The sequence below is a fragment of the Lissotriton helveticus genome, chromosome 3_1 (assembly GCF_964261635.1).
Source record: "Lissotriton helveticus chromosome 3_1, aLisHel1.1, whole genome shotgun sequence".
Lineage (NCBI taxonomy): Eukaryota > Metazoa > Chordata > Amphibia > Caudata > Salamandridae > Lissotriton > Lissotriton helveticus.
In genome coordinates, this window is record NC_136061.1 from 689815783 (window position 1) to 689840362 (window position 24580).

Below are 24580 nucleotides of genomic sequence, written 5' to 3' on the forward strand. Positions count from 1 at the left end.
GGACTGGGGGATGCGAGTGGTCTGGACACCTAGCCTGACACTGGTGATGTCTCTACTCCAAACGTGTTTGTGGATGAGTGGGCAACGTACAGTGTAGTGTTTACGTGGGTGGCCGGAGCCTTGCCCCTTCTTCTCCCCGTTGCCGCCGTGAGGACCAACCTCCTCACTTAGGTCCTTCAACTCCACTCACGCTCCGCTGTGCCTCTGCAGGCCTATCTTCAGGAATGTACTGTATCTATATTGGCCAGCATGTACAGGCATGCTGCATGTTTGGCTGTAGATAGGCACGTTGTCAGACGACCACTCCCCTCCCCGGACTGACCATGTTCCCTGTCCTCCCACCCCACCCCAGGGAGCAGGGGCATCCAGGCCCCCAAATCACAGACCACATTCCCGTTAGCTCCGCTGTAGAGGGCATACAAGAGGTATGAGCACTACGGAAACATGTCTTCATCCTCCCTGAGTCTGGGAGTGGGCTCTTCCTACATCACATGCCCCTTTGTCTGGTACCCACACTCTGTGTGGGACATGGTTGTGTAACTGCAGGCAGAGTGTGCGTTGTAGGTACGGGCAATACTTGGCCACGCCCTTGTAGGATGCCAATCACCCACACTGTCTTTTTTCCAATGTGGCCTGGATAGCCCCGACTCACTGGGCAGATTGATGGCATCCAGGGAGGCATATTTGTCAAAAGCTTGTCACGTATTCAAAGTCGGGATTATGCGAATAACTACTGTTCCTTACTGATATCTTGTTACAAAACGTAAGTAACTCGTCCATACAGTTCAGTACATGTGCTGTAGGAGCATCTATGTTGTGTCCTTTGCGTGATGACCTGGTTTGTAATGTACACACACCATGCCCCGTGTGTTAATTACCCACTCATATGTGTGATGGCAGCACATACCATATGTCACAAATCAAAGATTTATGATGTATGATGATGGTCATGTAATACTTTGGGAATGTAAACACCGCAACATTACTAAGTCAGAACTGTGCAAATGATGGCACATGTGGTGTGTGTGTGTATTGCTGTCAGCTGTCTGGATGTGCAGACAAGCTGCTACTCACATTCACATGACGTGTGTCACTGACATGATACATTGTCATGCCCACTAAGACCTTTCCATCAGATCGTTTGTATGCATGTCATATCCATTCCACACACCACAGGTCTTTTACTTTTCACGGAGGAGTGGCTGGGAGCTGGCACATGTTACATTAGTGTGTATCCCACGCCACACTCCAAATTGTCTAGATTATTTGAAGCAGTGTTGCTTGTGCCATGTACATTGTAATTGTCTTAGTCAGACCGTTGAAGACATTTTCTATAAATTGTGTATTGCAGGGCACCCCCTCTGGAAAGGCCGTTGCCTGACTTGGAAGCCATGAGGGAGCGCAATTGCATCCGTCGGTATCGCTTCAACCGACAGATGATCAAGGACCTGACGGACAGGCTGGAGGCTCACCTACAACCACGCCACAGGTATCCAACTGCGCTGACACCCAAGGTAAAGGTGATGGTAGCCCTCCATTTCTTTGCCACAGGTACGTTCCAATTCACCATAGCTGATGTGGGAGGGATGTTTCAGACTATGTTTAGCCGGGTATTGGGTGATGTATTGGCAGCTATGTTGCTGCACCTGGATGAATTCATTACATTCCCTACTCCAGAAGAGTTGACAGATGTCAAGGGGGGAATTCTATGCCCTGGGCCGCATGCCACATGTAATTGGTGCAATTGATGGTACACATGTTACTCTAGTGCCACCACAGGCTCAGGAGCAAGCGTATCGAAACAGGGAACACTACCACTCGATAAATGCCCTGGTGGTGTGTCTTGCCAACATGATTATCTCACATGTTTGTGCACGTTTTCCAGGATCGTGCCACGATGCTTTCATCATGAGGCGTAGCAGGGTACCACAGATGATGCTGCAGCTGCACAACCACCGGGCATGTCTTGTTGGTGAGTATACCCTGTCAGCTATGTATGTCAGTATGTCACAACTACATGATCTGCATCATATTACACACTCATTTCCATGATGTCAATTTGCAGGAGACGCAGGATATCCAAACATGCCATGGTTAATGACTCCACTACGCAACCCCAGGACAGCTGCAGACCAGCGGTACAACAATGCTCATGGGAAGACCAGGCGGGTGATCGAGCGAACTTTTGGACTCCTGAAGAGCCGGTTCAGGTGCCTGGACAAGACAGGCGGAGCCCTCCAATACAGCCCACGCAAGGTGTGTGACATCTTCACCGTGTGCTGCATGCTACACAACATGGCAGTTGAGAAGGCCGTGCCACTCTACCTTGATCCTGATGAGCTGGAACATCCGCCCGTTGAGGATGAAGGCCTTGCCCAGGATGCCAGCGATGAGGAGGGTGAAGATGATATCCGGAGTCACCTCATCCGCAACTTCTTTTCATGATGGTGAGTCATAGCAGCTGTAATCTGAAACATCTACAATAGAGTTGCATGGGTAGCATGCTGTGTATGCAACAGACTGTATGCAAGCTCACTTGGATGTTTGGTGTGCAGTGTCACACAGGTGCAGATGTCATACAACACACATACGTGCTATGTGTGCAATTTGAATGTACAGGTGTACTACAACATCTGGATAATAAACAGGACATTGTCAAAATTACATGAAACAGAACTTGACCCCTTGTGTGCCACTCTCACCCACAGCTCGCCCTGCCTGTTGTCCGTTGGGGTCATCGTGGTCATCCTGCTATTGCTCATCATGATTGCAACGTCTGCCAAATCAACGGAGCATGCATGGACATGTGGAGAAGTGAATTTGGGTAAGGACTCATATGAGGCTGTTTAGCGTTGGTATGTTTTGAAACGTGTGGTACATGTTCATGTGCATGTAGTGAGACCATGGATACATGCAACTACAAAATGTTACTTATTACATGTATGCCCACTCCCATGACACGATAGTCACCCCATCTGACTGTCATCTGTTGTAGTTAGAGACTCTGGTGAAATCATCCATGTGTGTAGACATTGACACTGCTACATTGCATATACCATGGCTTGACATTGTGTCAGAGGTCCCAACCACCAACTCTGTTGGGATTTCAGCCTCACTGTGTGCATTAGAATGTGACTGGATCCTCTCCTCCAGCTTGTGGGCCAGTTCCGTTTGTTTACCATCAAACCATGTGGTGTAGGTGTGGCACAGTCTATGTTCCACATGTTGAGATAACTGTCCTGTCATTCTGTTTACATGGATGCATTGCCCCTTGTTGCAGTATATCATGTCACTGTCATGTCGTTACCGCAGTGCAGCTAGAAAATACAGCTACACCAGCCTTCACAGTGAGTAGCAGTTCTGTTTTGATTCACATGATGCCATTAATGTTTAGCATGGGAAATGACAATGTTTGGTTGATGCATATGTGATTTATTGTGTAGCACCAGTGGAGTGTGGTCATTCCCATGAATCTCTAGTCCCGTGCAGCATTACTGGGCAATGCTAGGGTCTCATTATGTGGCTTGGATCAACATCACTTGCACTTAAAATTTTTTAAACCTGCATATCATGTTTAGCATAGTAATGCACACTTGACAGATCAGAAGACTGGCTACTGAGTGCCTTCATTGCATGTAGATCATTAGCTTCATCATCATATGTGATACTTACAGCTGTTGTGGGTCAAGTCAAGTTGGGGTACATGGCCCTTATGGGTACCCATAATCACATGCAGACATTACAGTTAGCGTAAGTAGCATTGCCATATGTCTCCATGAGTTTGTAAGGTCAACCTCATCTGAGCCAGTGAATGATTTGTAACAACATAGATCTCATTGCATGGTAGCTCACTTGAGAGCGTAACACATGACTCGAATGGATGACAGACTGTCCTAGGTTTTATATGTCTGTGTCATAGCATCGGATCTCATGTGATACCATGATTACTCTACTAAAATTGTCTACAGTCAGTAAACTTCACAGGTGTGACTGGTACAGTGTAGCTAATTATGTTTTTGTAGTGTCTGTGACATGAGAATGTACTCCTAATGGTTATTTACCTCTGTTTCAGGTCTCCCTCCCAGCAGTTCCCATCCTCTCCTTCCCTCGCCTGATCACCCTTTTGTGTCTGTCGTTTGTACTCAGACCAAGGGGCTATTTGGAGGTGGAACCCTTTGAGCATCACACCACACTGATGAAGTAAGGTACGGCCAGTCCTTGACAGGCTTGTCGCCAATAGTACTGCTGCATTACAGGTGACATCATTAATAGTGTTATTTGGAGTTCTTGCCAATGCTCATGTATGTTTGATAATGCTCTATGGGCTCCCAATGTAAATAATCATGTTGTGCACGATGTCTGACTTCTACAGATAAATGTGCCGCCTTGATGTCAATGCACATGTCCTTCTAATGTGCATTTATACTATCTAGCATGAAGTTAGCTTATGCTTGTTATGTGTTTACCTGTAAAGTGACCACACGCATGGTGTGGGGGAGGCTAGAATACTATGTTGTGTGTGAGGTAGATGGCTTTGCAGTTGCTTTTTGGCTTTGAACACACTAGCTGTAGTGTACACCTGCTGACGATGTGTGTCTTGTGCCCCACTTGTCCGTAAGGGCCCTGATCCAGTGGCTGTGATCTTTGGTGATTACTGTGCCATTTTATTTGCTGTGACCCTGAGTGAGGCAGACACTCCTGCCTTCACATACACATGTCACTTTGTGGCTTGCAAATGCCCTTGTGGTATGTGCTTGTTTTGCAAGTTGTCACACCCCTCCTGCCAGCATGTCTTCACTCATTGCTGCTGCTGCATATACAGCCACCATGCCGCATACATTATTCAGGGATACAGAGACCTACAGGATGACCCTCCTTCCATCCATTTATAGAGCATGCTCCTGCCACCCTACACACAGACTACCCCAGACATTCACCCTCCTGCTATCACAATGCTTCTAACTCAGCCATTTCAGCTGCTATGCCTGTGTGTGCAACACATACTGGCACGACTATGGCAGATTCACATGACATTGGGTCTATGTACCACCAGGTCATGTGCCGTGTACAGCACACACACACCTTCCATAGGCACAATATTGTACAGTGTTACCTTGTCAACGCCACATCAGCAAAAACATAGCTGCCACTGTCAGTCAAGTAGCCACAGGGGAGACAAACCATGACCACGTCTCTTGGGTGTGGTGTGATTTCCCCATTCTGGTGTAGGTATTTGTCAGATGTGGGTAGTAGTTCTGTATGCGTTGCTCCCATTACAGTAGTATAGTACTTGTAGCTACATAGGGGTAGGTCACCTATTTAGGTGTGCTTGTGTAGAGTGCTACAGCCCATTGCCCACAGTCTGTCCTGCCAACCTTGTCCTGTGCGCCATTCATCACATCCACAGTACTGCATCATGCAGATGATAGTTCACATACCTGGGTACACAGTTGTAGGTACTCCCTACGTGGCCAACTACTTTTGTCACACTGATCTGTACACCTCAAAGTGACTCTCCTGGGCCTGCCTGTGAAAGCAGTTTTGGGCTCCAAACCCCCCTCCAGCATTTACTATCCCACACAGGTGTGTCTTTCCATCCATGTATCTAGTTGTTAGGATTTCCCCCCCAATGTGTGTCCACACTCAGATTCTGATCCAAGTGTGTGGTAGGCTGCTGTTTGTCGGATACCCTTCCATTTCATACATTTGCACACACATATCTATTTATGCTGTGGTTCAAAGATAACTCACCACATGCGTATGAGGATTAGTATATTTATTGGGAGATCTTGTGCAGGGAACGTGAATAAGTGCTGTACAGAAAGGGGTGGAATCCAAAGTTCACCGCCGGAGATGAGATGCCTTACAGTTTCAGTCAACAGAGTCCAGGCCACAGTGATTGGCATCATTGGGCAGACTGTGACTAGCATGTCCATGTGGGAGAGTCTCATAGGGGATGCTGTTGCACCCAGGGGAAATGTGCCAGGTCCAGTGTCCTGGGAGATGTGCATGGCCCACTGCCTCTCAACGTCTTAGCCGTGGACGACCCACCTTCCTTGGGGGACCCACAGGTGCAGGCCTGGACGATGCATGGGATGCTACGTCAGAGAGTACCTCCTCCTCCTCCTCCTCCCTCCCTGCGGCTGGTGTCACACTTTGCCGTGATGTTGCTGGCCTTGTGACACAGGGAGGGTGCTGCATGCTGGCAGCTATCTGACGTAGCGATTGGCTCATTTCCCGATGCACCGTCAAAAGCTGAGCCAGACTAGCCTCCACCCGTCCATAATGTAGGTCTTGCCTGGCTATTTGCTCTGCCTGCTGTTCTTTCACCTGGTTGAGGGTCTCCGCAAGCTGGCCTATTTCCCTGGTGTCCCGCCGGTATGCCTCCAGGATGTTAGCGAGTTCAGGCATACCGGATGCTGCAGCTGACTGGCCAGAATCTCGCCTCCGCCTTCCGCCACTCTCACCACCCTGACCCACACGAACACGGCCTGCGCTTGTGGGCACATCCAATCGACGGGCCCCCGAGTGCTGGCAGGGTGGAGGTCGTCAGCAACCTCAGGGGCGCCCGAAAAAGGGTGTCCCTCATTTTCAGACTGGCTCGATTGTGGATCATGGGCAGGGCTGTGACCTGTCTGCTGAGATGTGGTGGGAATGGGTCCGGTGGTTGGCTGAGATGTAGCTGGTACAGTTGCTGCAGGCGTTTGGGATCCAGAGGAGCCAGGTTGGTTGGGGTCATCCACAGTGCGTTGAGTGGCGTCGCTGTCGGTGGGGTCTGGGTCCTGCTGAGCCTGGGACTGGGATCCTTCTCCCCCCTGGTTGGGGGGGGGCACACGTTCCCCTGTGTGTGGGAGAGACAGACACTGTTAAGGCACTATCAAGTGACATCTTGTTTAGTTATCCATTATGAGCATCACAGTTCCACAAGCTTCACATTGTGCACATTGTTCTGTTGTGTATGTAGTGGTAGTAATTTGACATGTACTCAGGGGTATTTTCACTATTCCATTATCTTGACAATAACTGACACAGCCATTGCTGTGTCTTGTATTGGCAGCACAACACATGTAAGGCATTGGTCATGTTCAGGCAACATCCAGGATACGGTGTAAATCCTTATGTCTGCGTCAAGCATGCACAGAGTTTAGATACAGCATGTTGATGTTAGAGACAGAGCATCATTAATTTGCATGACATCTACTACTTTGGATGTCTTTTGCTGTACCGTGATGGCCAAACAATGCCAACACCCCTGGACCTGTACACACACTTATAGATCATGGATTTAGAACTTGGCACTTCTGTAAGACGCATTACCTTGTCAATACCCATGTCCATGTTGGTACTTCAGTGCATCCACAACGTTCATGAGATGGGGCACGTGCATTGTTTGAGCGCCACAATGGACTTGAGCATCTGCAATGTGCATGTATGAGTAGTATGCGTTTTCATATGAGTGAGTGTTTTGTTGTGGTACATGACAATTGGGACAGTGTTGCATTCCAAAGCCTGTCCCCAGGGGATGAGTTTCTGTAAGGCGGGTGTAGGATAGGCCATGGTAGTAGTTTGTGTGTGATTTGCAAGCGTCCATCGTTCAAGATTTGGCTGCCCCCTGATGTTGCATGCTGGCATATTGGTGGTTTTGTCTTCATGCACAGGGTGTGTGACCTTGTCCTGGTGTTTGTGTTTGCAGTGATCACAGGAGGGACTTGTGCTGCCTACACCTGTGGCCATTGTGTACTACAGAGGTTTACGATATGTGTGTCCTGACACAGTACAGTGTTGGCTGGAAATGGTCTGTGTGTTGCAGGCACTTAGTGGATGACTGCTGGTAATTAGGAGACATCCCTACACATTCTGCTCTATGGTGTTTGTAAGGCCTGTGCAGTGCTTGGGTGCAAATGTGTGTGTGCCCAGGGAGATGCGGTGAGGTGACAGTGGGAGGGAGGGCGACAGTGGGAGGGAGGGCGACAGAGGGAGAGGGCGACAGAGGGAGGGGGCGACAGAGGGACAGGGCGACAGAAGGAGAGGGCGACAGAGGGAGAGTGTGACAGTGGGAGGGAGGGCGACAGAGGGAGAGGGCGACAGTGGGAGGGAGGGCGACAGTGGGAGGGAGGGCGACAGAGGGAGAGGGCGACAGAGGGAGAGTGTGACAGTGGGAGGGAGGGCGACAGAGGGATAGGGCGACAGAGGGAGAGTGTGACAGTGGGAGGGAGGGCGACAGAGGGAGAGGGCGACAGAGGGAGAGTGTGACAATGGGAGGGAGGGCGACAGTGGGAGAGGGCGACAGAGGGAGAGTGTGACAGTGGGAGGGAGGGCGACAGTGGGAGAGGGCGACAGAGGGAGAGTGTGACAGTGGGAGGGAGGGCGACAGAGGGAGAGGGCAACAGTGGAAGGGGGAGACAGGGTTGGAGGCAGGTTGTTTGTGCTTGTTCACTTGCTACACTGCCTTACTGTGTCACAAAATATTGTATCTCTGGAAGGTGTGTCCACAACATGATATTGTTTAGGAGCTGTGGTCTACTATCTTGTGTGATATTTCCCTATCCCTGTACATTGGACATGGTGCCTGGGTGAGGCTCTGGGGCATATGTGATGAGAGCAGCCTCCTACCCTCCACCTTCCACCCTTTGTGGGTCCCACTTGCAACAAACCACTTTTAGTTGTGTCCTGCTAGGACTCATGGCCACCCACCCCATGCTGCTGGGCACTGTTGTAAGTCCACCAATGTAACATGTATTTTTAGTACACTCACCAGACTCAACCGCTCCTTCGATTCCATGTACTCCCACCGGTGGCAGCAGGGCCATGACTTTCTCCTCCCAGGGCTGGTATACAGGAGGTCTGCGGGGACCACCACCTCCAGTGTAGTGTGCATTGGCGTAGTCCTGGTCCATTTTCTTCTTGACCATCCTCCGCAGATCATACCACCTGGCCTGGCATTCCCCCTTGGTGCGCCGGATGGGTGCAACAGCATTGACCCGGTCTACGATCCGCTCCCACAGGCGTGTTTTTTCTGCCATGCTGGTCTGTCTGACCAATGCGCCAAACAGCTGTGGCTCGACTCTGATGACTTCATCTGTAAGTATCTCATTCTCCGGGTTAGTGAACTTTGGATTCTTGGGTGTGGTCATGGTGTGGGGTGTATGTGATTGAGGGGGTGATGGTGTGTATGGATGAGGGTGTGTGGTTGTGATTGTGAAGGGGGTGGTGTGGGTGTAGATGTGATAGGGTGTATGTGTGAAGGTATGTGGCTGCTATAGTTGGTGTGCTCTCTGTTTCGTTGCAAGAATGGGTATGTTGCAAAGGATGATGGGTTGTATGTGTGGAGCCTTTTATTGGTCAAATAGTGGGTGTGGCTTAATTTGAATTGGTTGTGTGTGTGTTATATGGGGTGGGTGTTAGTGTTGACCTCTGTTTGGCTGTGACCAGGACATTGATTCTCTATGGTCTGTACACAGGAGACATGTTCAGTGTTGTTGTGCCACTTGTTTCAAAGTCCTTGTGCTGGTTTGGGTGTTGCCGTTATGTGTGCGTGTCGTACTTGTGCGTGCGAGTGAGTGGTACGGGCCGTTGGCGGGTGGGGGTGTTCGCGTAGGCTTGTTGGGGGGGTGTGCGTCATACTTGTGCGTGCGAGTGAGTGGTATGGGCCGTTGGCGGGTGGGGGTGTTCGCGTAGGCTTGTTGGGGGGGTGTGCGTGTCGTACTTGTGCGTGCAAGTGAGTGGTACGGGCCGTTGGCGGGTGGGGGTGTTCGCGTAGGCTTGTTGGGGGTGGGGGTGCGTGCCGTACTTGTGCGTGCGAGTGAGTGGTATGGGCCGTTGGCGGGTGGGGGTGTTCGCATAGGCTTGTTGGGGGGGGGTGTGCGTGTCGTACTTGTGCGTGCGAGTGAGTGGTACGGGCCGTTGGCGGGTGGGGGTGTTCGCGTAGGCTTGTTGGGGGTGTGTGCATGTCGTACTTGTGCGTGCGAGTGAGTGGTACGGGCCGTTGGCGGGTGGGGGTGTTCGCGTAGGCTTGTTGGGGGGGTGCGTGTCGTACTTGTGCATGCGAGTGAGTGGTACGGGCCGTTGGCGGGTGGGGGTGTTCGCGTAGGCTTGTTGGGGGGGTGTGCGTGTCATACTTGTGCATGCGAGTGAGTGGTACGGGCCGTTGGCGGGTGGGGGTGTTTGCGTAGGCTTGTTGGGGGGGGTGCGTGTCGTACTTGTGCGTGCGAGTGAGTGGTACGGGCCGTTGGTGGGTGGGGGTGTTCGCGTAGGCTTGTTGGGGGGGTGCGTGTCGTACTTGTGCGTGCGAGTGAGTGGTACGGGCCGTTGGCGGGTGGGGGTGTTCACGTAGGCTCGTTGGGGGGGTGTGCGTGTCGTACTTGTGCGTGCGAGTGAGTGGTACGGGCCGTTGGCGGGTGGGGGTGTTCGCGTAGGCTTGTTGGGGGGGGTGCGTGTCGTACTTGTGCGTGCGAGTGAGTGGTACGGGCCGTTGGCGGGTGGGGGTGTTCGTGTAGGCTTGTTGGGGGGGTGTGCGTTTCGTACTTGTGCGTGCGAGTGAGTGGTACGGGCCGTTGGCGGGTGGGGGTGTTCGCGTAGGCTTGTTGGGGGGATGCGTGTCGTACTTGTGCGTGCGAGTGAGTGGTACGGGCCGTTGGCGGGTGGGGGTGTTCGCGTAGGCTTGTTGGGGGGGTGCGTGTCGTACTTGTGCGTGCGAGTGAGTGGTACGGGCCGTTGGCGGGTGGGGGTGTTCGCGTAGGCTTGTTGGGGGGGTGCGTGTCGTACTTGTGCGTGCGAGTGAGTGGTACGGGCCGTTGGCGGGTGGGGGTGTTCGCGTAGGCTTGTTGGGGGGGTGCGTGTCGTACTTGTGCGTGCGAGTGAGTGGTACGGGCCGTTGGCGGGTGGGGGTGTTCGCGTAGGCTTGTTGGGGGGGGTGCGTGTCATACTTGTGCGTGCGAGTGAGCGGTACGGGCCGTTGGCGGGTGGGGGTGTTCGAGTAAGCTTGTTGGGGGGGTGCGTGTCGTACTTGTGCGTGCGAGTGAGTGGTACGGGCCGTTGGCGGGTGGGGGTGTTCGCGTAGGCTTGTTGGGGGGGGTGCGTGTCGTACTTGTGCATGCGAGTGAGTGGTACAGGCCGTTGGCGGGTGGGGGTGTTCGCATAGGCTTGTTGGGGGGGTGCGTGTCGTACTTGTGCATGCGAGTGAGTGGTACGGGCCGTTGGCGGGTGGGGGTGTTCGCGTAGGCTTGTTGGAGGTGTGTGCATGTCGTACTTGTGCGTGCGAGTGAGTGGTACGGGCCGTTGGCGGGTGGGGGTGTTCACGTAGGCTTGTTGGGGGGGTGTGCGTGTCGTACTTGTGCGTGCGAGTGAGTGGTACGGGCCGTTGGCGGGTGGGGGTGTTCGCGTAGGCTTGTTGGGGGGGTGCGTGTCGTACTTGTGCGTGCGAGTGAGTGGTACGGGCCGTTGGCGGGTGGGGTTGTTCGCGTAGGCTTGTTGGGGGGTGTGCGTTTCGTACTTGTGCGGGCGAGTGAGTGGTACGGGCCGTTGGCGGGTGGGGGTGTACGCGTAGGCTTGTTGGGGGGGTGCGTGTCGTACTTGTGCATGCGAGTGAGTGGTACGGGCCGTTGGCGGGTGGGGTTGTTCGCGTAGGCTTGTTGGGGGGGTGCGTGTCGTACTTGTGCGTGCGAGTGAGTGGTACGGGCCGTTGGCGGGTGGGGGTGTTTGTGTAGGCTTGTTGGGGGGGTGCGTGTCGTACTTGTGCGTGCGAGTGAGTGGTACGGGCCGTTGGCGGGTGGGGGTGTTCGCGTAGGCTTGTTGGGGGGGTGCGTGTCGTACTTGTGCATGCGAGTGAGTGGTACGGGCCGTTGGCGGGTGGGGGTGTTCGTGTAGGCTTGTTGGGGGGGTGCGTGTCGTACTTGTGCGTGCGAGTGAGTGGTACGGGCCGTTGGCGGGTGGGGGTGTTCGCGTAAGCTTGTTGGGGGGGTGCGTGTCGTACTTGTGCGTGCGAGTGAGTGGTACGGGCCGTTGGCGGGTGGGGGTGTTTGCGTAGGCTTGTTGGGGGGGTGCGTGTCGTACTTGTGCGTGCGAGTGAGTGGTACAGGCCGTTGGCGGGTGGGGGTGTTCGCGTAGGCTTGTTGGGGGGGGTGCGTGTCGTACTTGTGCATGCGAGTGAGTGGTACGGGCCGTTGGCGGGTGGGGGTGTTCGCGTAGGCTTGTTGGAGGTGTGTGCGTGTCGTACTTGTGCGTGCGAGTGAGTGGTACGGGCCGTTGGCAGGTGGGGGTGTTCGTGTAGGCTTGTTGGGGGGGGTGCGTGTCGTACTTGTGCGTGTGAGTGAGTGGTACGGGCCGTTGGCGGGTGGGGGTGTTCGCGTAGGCTTGTTGGGGGGGTGTGTGTCGTACTTGTGTGTGCGAGTGAGTGGTACGGGCCGTTGGCGGGTGGGGGTGTTCGCGTAGGCTTGTTGGGGGGGTGCGTGTCGTACTTGTGCGTGCGAGTGAGTGGTACGGGCCGTTGGCGGGTGGGGGTGTTCGCGTAGGCTTGTTGGGGGGGTGCGTGTCATACTTGTGCATGCGATTGAGTGGTACGGGCCGTTGGCGGGTGGGGGTGTTCGCGTAGGCTTGTTGGGGGTGTGTGCGTGTCGTACTTGTGCGTGCGAGTGAGTGGTACGGGCCGTTGGCGGGTGGGGTGTTCGCGTAGGCTTGTTGGGGGGGGTGCGTGTCGTACTTGTGCGTGCGAGTGAGTGGTACAGGCCGTTGGCGGGTGGGGGTGTTCGCGTAGGCTTGTTGGGGGTGTGTGCGTGTCGTACTTGTGCGCTCGAGTGAGTGGTACGGGCCGTTGGCGGGTGGGGGTGTTCACGTAGGCTTGTTGGGGGGGGGTGCGTGTCGTACTTATGCGTGCGAGTGAGTGGTACGGGCCGTTGGCGGGTGGGGGTGTTCGCGTAGGCTTGTTGGGGGGGGTGCGTGTTGTACTTGTGCGTGCGAGTGAGTGGTACGGGCCGTTGGCGGGTGGGGGTGTTCGCGTAGGCTTGTTGGGGGGGGGGGGTGCGTGTTGTACTTGTGCGTGCGAGTGAGTGGTACGGGCCGTTGGCGGGTGGGGTGTTCACGTAGGCTTGTTGGGGGTGTGTGCGTGTCGTACTTGTGTGTGCGAGTGAGTGTTACGGGCCGTTGGCGGGTGAGGGTGTTCGCGTGGGGGGGTGTGCGTGTCGTACTTGTGCATGAGCGAGGGGTACGTGTGTGGTATGTGTTGACGCTGCTAGATGCGAGCCACATATTGCCATACGGATCATTATTCAAGTGCGATAACTTAGTTCCGTACGAATCGCTGTCAGGCTTCTCGTACAGGATCGTACTTGTGTGTTTGTACGAGCTGTTTACGAATCGTACGGTAGGATTCCCGATGCATGGTCGTACGGATCACCGACTGTGATTCGGACGGTTCGGTGATAATCGTACGGAAATAGACGGGAACGGATCAGAATTCGCAGGTCGGACGTAAAGTTCACATTCGTACGGAATCGGATACGGATGCGAGTCGTACGGCTGATTTTTTTACCGGATCGGAATCGACCCCATAGAGGGGATGAGGGGCTACCTCCTGGAGCAGTTAGGATTTTCACTTCTTGTGCATACCAAGCAAGGCGCTAAGACTAGGGGGGTCGCAGTATTAGCTAAAAGAGGCGACATTACAGTGAACAGGAAATTGGAAGATCAATGGGGCAGATGGGTTCTTCTTGTGTATAATGTATAGCGAAGTATTCACCATAGCTTCAGTCTATGGGTCAATGGACAATGACCCCAACATCTTTGAATACTTGGATACAGAATTAGCCCTATGGCCGGAACCAATATTCTGCTGTGGAGATTTTAATGTCAATGGTTTGGCTGGTCTATGGATTGAAGGGGTGCAGGCTTTTACGGGCCGTAAGAAAAGGATGTGCCGTGCAATAGTTAGCATGGCCCAACACAACTCTCCAGTAGATGTTTGGGCACGATTAAATCCTACAGGTATTGGTAGTACATATTATTCAGCACCGCATAAGATTTGCGTTAGGCTGGACTATTTCTTAGTTACTAACTCTTTAATGGGAAGAATCCAGATAGAGAAATTCCCTCGGATCATATCCGACCATATCCCACTAGTTATCACCCTTAAGCTGGATAGGTCAGTTAAAAAGGAGAGTTCATGTTCGTTTGAAAGGGCGTTATTAAAAGACGATCACTACATAAATTACATGAGCAGCTGGATTGTTGCCTTCCGAGATATTAACAGGGGGAGCGCCTCCCCAGGTGATGATATGGGATGCATTTAAGGCAGGTATAAGAGGAAAGACCTTGAGCTATAGTCTACATAAACAAAAACAGGAAGGAATAAAAGTGAAAGAACTCTTTAAGATGGTAGCAGCAGCAAAGGAGGAACTAATTATAGCAATCCAGCAGGGGATATCCTTAGAGCAAATACTCCTAAAAATAATAGCCGCTAAAGCCGAGGCTGTCGAGTATCGCCAGGAAGGCAGCAGCCAACTATTTGCTTAGGAAAGAGCTATGTCACGAGTTAAGCTAGAGGGAAGGACACACATTGGCGATACATACAAGACAGAAGGCTGCAGCAGGAGAAATAAGGGATATCTCAGATGGCAGTGGTGGCACTATAACAGATTCTAGTGGGATCCGGGAGGTCTTTAGGCTTTTTTATGCTTAGTTATATAAAGAAGATCAGCTAAGGGATGCATGCGCGACCGAGGCATATCTTAGAGACATATCAGCCACTGGTCTCTCTGAGGATGAGAAGGTAGCACTGGAACTCCCCATATCTACTGTAGAATTGTTAGTGGCATTAAAGAGTCTTCCATCAGGCAAAGCGGCAGGCCCCGATCAGGTACCCCTAGAATTTTATAAAGTTTTTCAAACGATTCTAGGTGAGGATATGAGGGATACAATACTACGGGCACAAATGGGAGAATCTATACCGAATTCCTGGGCTGGGGCAGAGATAGTAATAATATTGAAAAAGGGCAAACCATCACTAGAGCCAGGATCTTATAGACCCATAACCCTTATGAATGCAGACACAAAAATCTATTCCAAGATATTAGCTTCAAGGTTAGTCAGAGTAATAGTGGGATTGGTTAGCCCCACCCAGCATGGCTTTATACCAGGAAAGGACATGGGCACCACATAAGACAGGTCATCACTCTCTTTGATGCAGCGGAGGTCTCAGGGGACCCTATGGCTGTCTTACATTTAGATGCAGAGAAGGCATTCAACAGGGTCTCCTGGGACTACCTCTGGGCGACCATGAGGTGGAACGGCATCGGAGAGGGATTTATACAAGCCATTCAAGCTCTATATAGAGGCCCTACAGCCCGGCTCAGAATCAATAAAGGATATACTGCCCCCTTGCTGATTAAGCGTGGGACTCGCCAAGGGTGTCCGTGCTCGCCACTCCTATTCGCCCTCTATATTGACCCACTGCTACGTAGGTTGGAATTAAATGACAGGATTGTGTCATTGAAAACGAAAGGGTTAGATTTTAAAACATTTGCATATGCGGATGACGTGGCAATTGTAACCTCAATGCAAAACAAAGTGGGTTGGGAGCACCCTTCCCTAGCTGTGTGCACTATTTCTTGAAAACACAAAGGTTTCTTCTCTCTTTCTCAATAATAAAGTTTCAATGTTCAAAATTATAAATCCAGAAGCTTTGTCAAGTTCAAACGAGTTTAATGTTCATAAATCAATGTTTGATGAAGCATCAGTTCATATTCCATATTTTCAAAAAACCCAATGCATTTCGGGTCGAATTTGACCCTTCCTCAGGGGTCTGTACAATAAATACATGAAGTACAGATCAATATGACTATTCGAAAGTATGTGGAAAATAAACAAAGCGATGTGCGATATATAGTAAAGCAATAAGCAAAAATAAATAAACATTCACTCAAATTAAACCTAGTTCAGCTCAAGGAGATGGCAAAGGATACTGAACTGTGTTGTAAACATGATGCCTGATTTATGTAGCATCTGAGTAAGAGTGTTCCTGTATGCGATTTTTAATTTAAATAAAGGAGCCTGTAGCAAGATTGCCTAAACGAGCCTGAATGTGAGAGCTAACATGAGCGGGTACGAATGCGAGTGTAAAACACATGTTTAAAGGAGTAATTATCTTAGACAAGCTATCGCGTGCAGTGTGTAGCGTGCTAATGATGCATGTGTAAACCTGGTCCTTAGACCAGCAGTTACATAAGAAGCATAAACAAAAGGTTCAGCGTGCTTAAACGTAGCGGAAAAGTCCGCTTTCTTTAACGTGCAGTCTACCAGGTAATCAGCGTGGAAACTAATGCATAAAGTACACTTACTTTTGCTTAGGAAAGAACGCGCTCAGTCGTAGATCAAGCTAGCATTTAATTGCTCATGCAAATGTGTCGGAGGTTTAGCTTTTACCCAGGATTCATTCTCTTAAAGGGAACGTCACCTGGGTAGTCAGTGGCTCTTTTGGGACTACATCAACAATCATGCCGCGGCTCGTGTAGCAGAGAATGAGGTGAAAAGCGTAAAGAGTATTATGCATAAATGACAAATGTAAATGAGCTGCAAACTTACAAAATGTAATAGGTTAAATAGAGTAAGTGAAAGAAACGCAACACATTAAATAAAACACTAGTAAAAACGCAAACATGATGACAACATGTGCCACTCATGATTCATGGCATACATGGCTGAATCGCCTAGAGTTCAAAATTATGCAGGGTCATAGAAAGCATGACATTTCAATCCGGTCATTCATTCATGCCGGTTGTAAAGAATTAAGTCTTTTAATCCAGTAATATTCAGCTCGTGACAATTGTTTTTGGGGGTCTGTATCTGTCCGTATTTTCATTGCTTCCAGTATGGTGAAACGAAGTTGTGAGATTTGATGATTGGCTTCAATCCAATGGTTGGCCACTGTAGATTTGAGGTTCTAATTCCTGATATTACTTTTGTGTTCAGTTATGCGGATTTTGATTTTCCTTTCCGTTAACCTGACATAAATTTTGCCACATGGGCACTTGATTGCATAGATTAAGTTCTTTGAATCGCAGGTACTTGTGTGTTTTAAAACCATTTTGTTTCCTTGGGTAGGGTGTAAGAATTCATTACCTATGATAGCATTGTTGCAATGTGTACAGTTGTTGCATCTGAGCATGCCTTTGTGAGATGGTGATTGATCACTTGGTTGTTTAATGAGTAGTTCTTTGAGATTTTTCCCTCTTTTGATGGCGAAATGATCCTTTCGTCGTATAGATGCTGAAGGTCTGGTTCATTTTTTATAAGTTTCCAATGTTTTATCATGATTTCTTTAATTTTCTTGGCTTGGGTAGAGTACCGTAGGATACAAATGGTAGATTTATTTTTGATGATGTTAGGACCTTTTAGAAGAAACTCTCTACTCAATGCATTGACTCTTTTAATGGATTCGTCTAAGATAGTCTTAGGGTAACCTCTTGCTGAGTATTTTTTTGCAAACAAATCTATGGTTCTCTTGGTATCATCTGGTTCCGATGTGGTGCATTTTAGTCTGATGAATTGAGAAAATGGTAAGTGGCGTTTTAATGACTCCTGATGGAAACTGTGAAAGTGTATCTATCCATGGGTTTTGTAAAGATGTTGGTTTTTATGTGGTCTTTTTCAATTGTGATCATAACATCCAGAAAAGAGATTTGAGATTTTCTATATGATGCGTAAATTTGAATAGGAACCTCAAATCTACAGTGGCCAACCATTGGATTGAAGCCAATCATCAAATCTCACAACTTCGTTTCACCATACTGGAAACAGTGAAAATAACAATTGTTACGAGCTGAATATCACTGGATTAAAAGACTTAATTCTTTACAACCGGCAGGAATGAATGACCGGATTGAAATGTCATGCTTTCTATGACCCTGCATAATTTTGAACTCTAGGCGATTCAGCCATGTATCCCATGAATCCTGAGTGGCACATGTTGTCATCATGTTTGCGTTTTTACTAGTGTTTTATTTAAAGTGTTGCGTTTCTTTCACTTACTCTATTTATCCTATTACATTTTGTAAGTCTGCAGCTCATTTACATTTGTCATTTATGCATAATACTCTTTACGCTTTTCACTTCATTCTCTGCTACACGAGCCGCGGCATGATTGTTGATGTAGTCCCAAAAGAGCCATTGACTACCCAGGTGACGTTCCCTTTAAGACAATGTATCCTGGGTAAAAGCTAAACCTCTGACACATTCGTGTGAGCGAATGAATGCTAGCTTGATCTACGACTGAGCGCATTCTTTCCTAAACAAAAGTAAGTGTACTTTATGCATTAGTTTCTACACTGATTACCTGGTAGACTGCACGTTAAAGAAAGCGGACTTTTCCGCTACGTTTAAGCACACTGAACCTTTTGTTTATCCTTCTTATGTAACTGCTGTTCTAACAGCCAGGTTTACACGTGCATCATTAGCACGCTACACACTGCACGCGATAGCTTGTCTAAGATAATTGCTTCTCTAAACATGCGTTTTACACTCGCATTCGTACCCGCTCATGTTAGCTCTCACATTCAGGCTCGTTTAGGCAATCTTGCTACAGGCTCCTTTATTTAAATTAGAAAGCGCACACAGGAACACTCTTACTCAGATGCTACATAAATCAGGCATCATGTTTACAACACAGTTCAGTATCCTTTTTCATCTCCTTGAGCTGAACTAGGTTTAATTTGAGTGAATGTTTATTTATTTTTGCTTTTTGCTTTACTATATATCGCACACCGCTTTATTTATTTTCCTCATACTTTTGAATAGTCATATTGATCTGTACTTCATGTATTTATTTTACAGACCCCGGAGGAAGGGTCAAATTCGACCCTAAATGCATTGGGTTTTTTGAAAATATGGAATATGAACTGATGCTTCATCAAACATTGATTTATGAACATTAAACTCGTTTGAACTTGACAAAGCTTCTGGATTTATAATTTTGAACATTGAAACTTTATTATTGAGAAAGAGAGAAGAAACCTTGTGTTTTCAAGAATTAGTGCACACACCCTAGGGAAGGGTGCTCCCAACCCACTTTGTTTTGCATACGTTTAGCACTGCCAGACACAGTGCAGAGGTGAAGTTTCACACAGAAAAACGTATAGATTAATGCCAAACTACTGAGTACACCGAGAATGTTTTGCTGAATTGTAACCTCAATGCCAGCTAGAACGGTCAAAGAGATCGAGAGAGAAGCCCAGGCTTTCGGGCAGGTTTCAGGATATGCCCTGAACAGGGCCAAAACCCAGATAATTAAGAACAATAGGGCAGTGTATGAGGACGAGAGGGTGACTGATTCAGCTGTCTATCTTGGGATCAACATCTCAGCAGATCTTGATCAAATAGTGGAAAGAAATGTTGAGCCTATGATCACTAAAACTAAACATGATCTTGACAGGATGCATAATCTATACTTGTCACTAGTGGGGCGAGCGAACGTGATCAAAATGATCTTATTGCCTAAATTCCTGTACCTATTCAGGACAATTCCACTCTTTTTTTAGCCTAAATGGTTTGTGGCACTAGAACAAACTCTGAACAGGTTTATATGGGCTCACAGGAAGACAAGGAGAGCGTTGCGATATATGACTCTTCCTAGGGCTAGAGGAGGTTGGGCATCCTGGATTTTAAAATGCATTACTGGCCGGCGGCGCTCCAGTATATGCAGGGCTTGGTAGGGGGACCAGCAGGGAACCCAAGAGTAAAGGTTGGCTCTACTGAGGTATAGGCAGAAATTCTGGGTGAAGAAGCAGAGAACTGCCTTCTTAAATGTGCCGATTTTAGCTATTATAAAAGAACAAGGAAGTTGGTAAAATATGGATAGCATTTTCTAAAAAATTTAGACTTGGTAGGTTTACTCATTATACGCGCATGTTTAGGAATGTGTCCCTCCCAGGAGAAATATTTGCTGACACAGTAATAGCTGAATGGGGAAGGAAGGGTATCTTGAAGCTGGGAGACATGATGGGGCCTGATGGGATCCTCCATTTTACTGACCTGCATGCGATATATGGGATCGATAGAAGGAGCTTTTTTAAATATCTGCAGGTCCGGAGCTTCTTCTGGAAAAAACAGGGAGGCTCGGCAGGATTTAATAAGAACAAAATTCTCGTGGCTATAGAGAGTGTGGTGGGTTGCTCTATTCGTAGATTCGACTCAGAGCTCTCTGTTATAAAGCCGGATGATCTGGAGAAATATGGCATCAAATGGGCAGAGAAACTGGGGATAGAGCAAGAAGGCTTCCAGAATTCACTAGATCTAGGACAGACCTCATTGTGTTCAGCTGGGCTGCAGGCCCAACACTATAAAACAATATATTCTCTATACTACACACTGGCAAGGATAGCCCAGTGGGGAGTAACCACAGGGATTACCTGCCCACGCTGCGACTCCTTGGAGGCAGACATAATCCATATCTTCGCTGGCTGACCCAGCTATTTACATTCCTAAGAGCCACGGAAACTTTTCTATTCAGGTCCCTGGGAATTAAGATTACACTCACGCTGGTCTGGATTATTCTTGGGGTTAGTGGAGAGCCCGAGCAGGGGCCTGATGCTCATTTTCTATTTATGGCTATGGCTGTCTTATGGATGTGTATAGCGAGGGCATGGTTGGATAGAGCTCCACCAACTCTACACTAGTGGTTGGCTTGCCTTCCTGCTACGTTCAATCTAGAAAAGGGAATATATGCTAGAAAAGGTAAAAGGGGCAGATTGTTAGGGCGATGAATATGGGAACCTATTCAGAAATGGAAAGAAAATGTCAAAATCTCTCGGCAGGGTCTAAGCCATGAAGGATTGTAAGATTTGTTCTTGTATCGTTTCCAAATTTTTATCTTTCTTTTCTGCTTCTTATCTTCCTTTCCCCTTTGTGGTTATTGTTTTTCCCTAATGTGATAGATTCATGCTGTCTGTACACTCCAGAAATATGATCAAGAATGTACTGTAATTGATGGAAATTTGGTTCTTGTTGTGCTGTAACACCATAAAACTTTTAATAAAATATAAAAAAAAAGGAAAAGGCAATTTTGCAATTGCAAATGGACAATTTTTGCGAATTGCACTGTTTGCAATTGCAAAATAGCTTGATGTATGTGCCCCAAAGTTACTTAAAAAAGCCTGTTCATCCTTCATTCGTCATTACATTTTTCTACAGTGCTAACATGCCAACCAGGACAGCTAAAGGCATTTCATCTAAGGGGCCGTAAATGCAGTCACAGCCAGTATGTCTCGTGGGTGGGGGGAAGGGGAGTCGCACGAAGGGGGAGGTAATTTAACATTAAAAAAAATATACTTACCTTTCTGCCGGCAGTGTCCTGCGTCTTCTCAGCTCCTGCTACTGCTCTCCTGCCGCCGGCAGGAACAGGAAGCAGGCAGCCAGGTTCCCTTCTCTAAGCCAATCACAATGCTGCAAGCAGCATTGGGATTGGTGGGGAAGCCGCCCAGCCAGGGCATTACGGAGAGACCTTGTTCTCCATGTGGGCTGCATTGTAGCCTGCATGGAGAATGGCAGAGTGCGCATGACTAGTTTGGGCGGCCCCAGGGGGTCGACCAAACAGTCATTGCGCCCTCAGGAGTGGGCACATCACTCAAAAACTGGAGAAGTGTGGCTAGTGGAGAAGTGTGGCTCAATGGTTAGAGCGGCAGACCCTGATGCAGAGGTCTAGCCCGGGACCAGGGTTCAATTCCCCGCCTCGGTGGGTCTTGGGCTCAAAAATTCCACAGACCTGATAATTCTCGTCTCGGTGCCTATTCCGATCATGGAGTCCCACTCTGCAACTCTGGGCAATAGCTTGCTTAATCTCCACAACACCAAGGATGCCTGGCCTCCACCTTGGGGGTGCCCAGGAGTGGACACCTCACAGGGAAAGCCAGGATGGGTTCCACAGCAGTATTCGTACAAGCGCCTTGAGACCTTTGCGGGTGAGTAGTGCGCTATACAAGTATCAATTTTTACTCCTCCCCTGCCCTGGCTGCTCGCAGAGCATCCCCACCCACCCGCCTGCCACCAAACATAAAATGGTAATAACTGAAATTAATTACCATTTTATGTTCCTGCTTCTCACACTGCAAGAAAGCAGTGGGCGACGCACCCCCGCCCTAGTGGAGGAACCGGCCCTGCCTAAATGTGTACTGCTATAGCGGTAAATAACGAGACCCAACGTTAATCTCACCCAAAATAGCAATATGCAGTCTAGTGGAGCACACATAAAATAAATCTAATCAGGGAATTAGTTTCAAAATGATGTGAAAAACAGGCTCCTCTGACCTCATCTTTGGAAAGTCAATACACTCCTGCTAGTGCTGCGCCCGTTGCCAGGGAAGCAACTACAGGTGAGATCGGAAGGGAGATGGGGGAAGGAAAAGAGTCACACGATTGCTTTAAATGTGGCTTGGTAAGTAGTGAATCTCTGGGTTACCGAGGTTAATAGACGAGTGACCAAAGTGGGGGAGAACGTGTATCCTAAATTAAGCCTTATGGAGTTTTCCAATGTAAAATATTCTTTAGAAAATGTGTGATAGAAAACTGCATTTTGAAATACATTTGTTTCTAGGTCAAACATCCAACAGATCACACCTGGGCAGAAAGCGCATTTGGGTTTTCAAATATTTTCTGAATGTGCGTAAGGGGTGTGAGTGTGGCCTATGAAGTAAGTTCAATTTGTGTACCGAGGAGGGCAAGAATAATGAATATTGATTGCTAAGATTTCTCATATGGCATCACGTGGTTAAGTACTGGGGTATACAGACTAGACCAGCAAGACTAGAGACATCGGAGTCTCTGATCTATCAAACACAAATGTGTAGCTAAACTTCCAATGTCAGTCATCTTCCCAAAATGCATATCTCAACATCTACCAAAGTATCTCATTTGTTCGTTCAAAATGTATTTATGCAAGGTGTCAATCATCTTCCACTAAAACTTTTATCAGCTGTGTGCAATGCGACTCTAATCTACTCCAGTGTATTGTTTTATCACGCTTCAAATAAAGTTCTCAGCCACCTTCCAATCATGGTAGACAGACCCTTGTGCTTTTTATTTCAAGGGCCGCAACTCCACTGGTGGGTATTTTATAATTCCTGCACGTCTAAAAGAGATGACAGAAGGACCATCAATATTGTTGGGTGAGGCATCTGCTATTTATAATAGATAGATACCCCACATCGGCCAACCGTTAAATACTTGGTGAGTTCCATTTGCATCTTTATACTTGCTTCTCTGTTTGTGAGGAGCTGAACATTTTTACTAAGGTTTCCATTGTGGTCTAAGGATCCTCCTCACTAGCAATACAGCAAGCATACTGGAAAAAAACTGCAGAATAGGCGCAACACACCCTGTGGTGTGACCAGTGAACACAGGGGGGTGGGGAAACATGGAGCAAATGGCTGCAGGATTTATTGACTCCAAACCAAGTGAGTCGACTTCAAGTGAGGCGAGCCACGAGCATTTTGACATCTTGTTAGACTTTGGAGGTAGGTTAACACAGCCTTTTTTGTATTCACAGACCTCAGTTTGCAAATCTGGTAATTATGAGCAAATAAAAGCTTCTGGACACAGGGAAAGTCTGCACTCCACTTCATGTGCGCAGCAACCACAGGCTATGGCTATGTTTGTGAAAGGTATGGACGTAAGCACTTCATAAGGCAAGGTTAGAGATCGTGCACCGTATTTTCTACAAGTAATAGTAGGATGGAGGGCCAGGCTGCAGGCCATACCTCGTGAGTATGTGCAATTAGAAACAAGGTTTCCTAATTCAAAAGAAAAGTATAGTGATCACCCTTCAGAGTACCAGTACTCTTCAAAAAGATTCCCTTCAAGAGTTTTCGGTGGGACTCTCACCCACGGATTGCTCATGCCATGCTTCATCGGGGGAGTCTCGAGGATGAAACATGGCAGGAACAATCCGTGGGTGGGAGTCCCAAAATAAAAACTTAAAGGACGGCTTTTTGCAGAGTGCCCGGACTATGCAGATTTGTCCCTACTGTCCTTTTGACTTAGGGGGCCTTGTTTCAACTTGCATACACAGGTTATTTTTCAGAAGATAATAAGGTCTTTAACCCTTTCGTTTCCCTCATTGGTTAATATGAGACTATACTTTATGCTCAATAGCTGATGGCTATGCCGTGCTGGTATTTCATACCATACATTGGACGTAGTGATGTCATGCTCATTATGTGGACAGGAGTACTGTGGACTGAGCATGGCCACAGGCATTACTTACCCCAAAGGTCTTGACCTCTGGCTAGACATGCATACGGTTCTTGTAGAAATACTGTTAAATACTGTTAAAGTGCAAAGGTCAAATTCCATCCACAGTATGCAGTCCCTGCACTGCATGAACTTGGGCCATGGGCAAAGGCCATGGGCTGTCCACAGTATACGCAGGCTAAGGCTGTAACTTGTGAGTGCAGACAGGGTAGTTGCCATGCTGTGTGCATACCCGTAAAGGGCATAAAATATATAATAAGAAAACCCAACACATTCCCAAAAAAAAATCAGTAAAATATGGAATATAGTTCCCGACATACTAACCAACATCACAAATAATATACAGGCTCAC